This window comes from Plecotus auritus (assembly GCF_963455305.1).
Source record: "Plecotus auritus genome assembly, chromosome: 9".
NCBI lineage: Eukaryota > Metazoa > Chordata > Mammalia > Chiroptera > Vespertilionidae > Plecotus > Plecotus auritus.
Window position 1 is genome coordinate 97,846,555 of NC_137783.1, and position 3,275 is coordinate 97,849,829.

The 3,275-nt window shown below is 42.1% G+C and overlaps 1 pseudogene across 1 annotated transcript; it reads left to right on the forward strand.

The window, feature by feature from the left end:
* Positions 1-447: 447 nt before the first annotated feature.
* LOC308233621 (dnaJ homolog subfamily C member 7-like) lies at positions 448-1,306 on the forward strand (annotated as a pseudogene). The gene has a single exon. The product of its transcript is annotated as a dnaJ homolog subfamily C member 7-like (transcript).
* The last annotated feature ends 1,969 nt before the right edge of the window (positions 1,307-3,275 follow it).

Below are 3,275 nucleotides of genomic sequence, written 5' to 3' on the forward strand. Positions count from 1 at the left end.
GCTTCTGGTTTGGGGGGTCCTTTTCCCACTTTTCCCTCTGCCTGCTCATTAAGGGTCCTGGGAGGGCTCCCCTGGCCTTAAAAGGATTTGAGCCCCATCTCATTCTGACATGCCCACTCCCCTGTACTGGCAGCAGCAGACACCGCAAGGAAGCAGGTTTGAATTCTAGGCTATGGCCTCTGGGAGAGAAACCCTAAGTTTATCCTCAGTCTCTCCATTAAACTTACATTGCCAGCTCTTTGCTTTTACTCCTCTTATTTCAAGTACCTCAGCAGCTGGTCCTGTGTTCTTTACATCCCTCTGATTTCTAGCAAAATGGAAAGGGAAACTTGGGGACATATGATGGAGGAAGGATGATTTGATCCTACCTAAGAAATATGGATGATGTTCCGTGTTGTGGTAACAATAGTCAAGAAAAAGTTGCAACAGAGAGATCCTCCCATATGAATGGAGTCCACCAATGCAGACGCTCTATATGTATCAGACCTTTGCCTTCATTATGAAGATTGTCTTGAGAAGGTGGTTCAGTTTTTCGTGCAGGCTCTCAGGATGACTCCTGGACATGAGAAGGCCTGTGTTGCTTGCAGAAATGCCAAAGCACTTAAACAAAAGAAAGAAGATGGGAATAAAGCCTTTAAAGAAGGAAATTACAAGTTAGCATATGAACTGTCCACAGAAGTCCTGGGGATAGACCCCAACAATAATATAAAAACAAATGCTAAACTTTATTGTAATCAGGGTAGCGTTACTCCCAAGCCTGGGAAACTGGATGATGCAATGGAAGGCTGCACAAATGCAGTGAAGCTCGATGACACATACTCAAAAGCCTACCTGAGAAGAACTCAGGGTTACATGGACACAGAACAGTAGGAAGAAGCAGTGCTGGAACATGAAAAAGTATCAGATGGAGAAAACAGAAGAACACAACTCAAAAGATGCACGGCTGGAACTGAAGAAGAATAAGAGGAAAGATTACTACAAGATTCTGGGAGTGGACAAGAATGCCACTGAGGATGAGATCAAGAAAGCTTATTGGAAATGGGCCTTGATGGACCATCCGGATGGGCACAGTGGAGCCAGTGCCCAAGTTTAGGAGAAAAATTTCAAGGAAGTGGGAGATGCTTTTACCATCCTCTCTGATCGCAGGAAAGAGACTCGCTATGGCAATGGAAAGGACCTGGATGAGGGGGGCATGAATATGGGTAATTTTGGTGCATATAATATCTTCAAGACATTCTTCAGTGGTCCTGGGGATTTCAGCTTTGAAGCATCTGGTCCAAGGAATTTCTTTTTTCAATTTGGCTAATGAAAGGAAACAATCCGTAACCCAGGAAATGCAGACTTGTTCAGTTTAACCCTGAGTGTGGACACAGTTCACCACCTCCCTTCATCATGTCTCCATGTGCTTTGAGCAGTTCATTTTCTCAGTTGGATGCCTGTGTCTGTGAGTGGGATGAAGGAAAGGGAGCAAGTGCCCAAGACTGCAGGTAGGAGAGGGAGGTGGGGGGAGGGAGGGTTGGACAAGAAGGCAGCTTGTGAATTTTTGTTTTATTGTTTATTTTTATTTAAAAAGAAAAATATAAAGAGAACAAAATGTTTAGACCTTTCTGGGGAAAAAAACCCACAAAAATAAAATAATAAAAAACACCAAATATCCAGTTATCTCATATAATTTATTTTTTTGCATATATAAACACAAAATTACAGAAAATTTTTAGCAGGGAACTTGTTTTCATATGCATTATGGCCATCTTCCCATGTCTGTATTTAAAGTTTTATGTTACTATTTTTAAAAAACCTCCAAAAATATCTTACATATGGATTTTCCTAAATTTACTTCATTAGCCCTTATTACTAAACATTTCACTCTGATGAGCAATGCTATAATGAACCAATAACCCATACAGTTGCAGAGTTAAAGCGCATGTACCTAAAAATTTTATTGATATGTTCAATTGCTCTTTAAAGGGGCTATTTCCATTGTTGTACCTACTTACCCACATTTTCACCCGAGTGCATATGCCCAAACTATTAATTTTCATCAATCTTGTAGGCAAAACAGACTCATTTTAATATGCATTTTGAGTTAATTGGAAAGAATTAAAATATTTTTACTTCACTTAAGCTGCTAATTCATGTCTCTGAGTCATTTTTCTATTGCATTTTCTTTCCTTTTAATGAAGAATATATATTTGTTCAAAAGAGAGATTGACAGAGCTGACAAAAAAAAAAAAAAGAAAAGGAAGATTGAAATGCAATCAGTGATGAGCCTGTTAAATTTGAGTATTTTCCCTAAATTTAAGTATTTTCCCTGGGAGAAATAAATTATTTACAACTTTGTAGAGAAGAAAAGCCCTGAAGGGAGAGGAAAGAGTGAGAATCAAACTGGACAATTACAGCAAGAGCTAGGTTTGCCCCGATTCCTTCCCCATAAGCAGAGAATACCCTCAGCTCCTGAAAACAGGTATCTTAGCCAAAAAGCAGCAAGGAGGGTGAGGCAGGGCCCTCAGATTTCCAGAGGAAAAGCTACTGCTAATGCTTTGGATACTTCAGCTTGAGGAGATGTCAGGTCATCCATTCAGCAGGTAATAAGTTGCCCTGACTGAGCTTACAGTAAAGCTGGAGAGAAAAGCTGTTTGAATTCTTCTGCTTCCATGTGTTAAGCAGAGGTTAAGGAATAAGGGCAGGTGAGTAATGAGGAGCAAAGGTGGACAAGAATGATTATACCAACTGATCAATTTTGAGAAACTCTTGTTGTCAGAATGGGTAGATAGAGAGGGAGGGCTAGAGAATGTGCATATGGTGATTATTTTTCAAACATTTTTAAAAAAATCCTCACCCAAAGATATATCCTATATAATAAAGAGGAAATATGCTAATTGACTATCTTGCCCTCACAAGATGGCGGCACCCACAGCCAATAAAGAGGGAATATGCTAATTAACTACCATGCCCTCACAAGATGGTGTCACCCACAGCCACAAGATGGAGGCACCCTCAGCCCCGCCTCATCCAGCTGGAGTCCCCTAGTCCCCTCAGGCCTGCAGGGGAAGGCAGTTGGGGGTGATCAGTCCAGTAGGGGAGGGCAGTTGGAGGCCATCAGGCTGGCAGGGGAGGGCAGTTGGGGATGATCATGCTGGCAGGGGAGAAGTTTGGCATCAATCAGGCCGGCAGGGGAGCAGTTAGGGGGCTATCAGGCTGGCAGGCAGAGTGGTTAGGAGCCAGCAGTCCCGGATTGTGGGAGGGATGTCCCACTACCAGTTTAGGCCAGATCC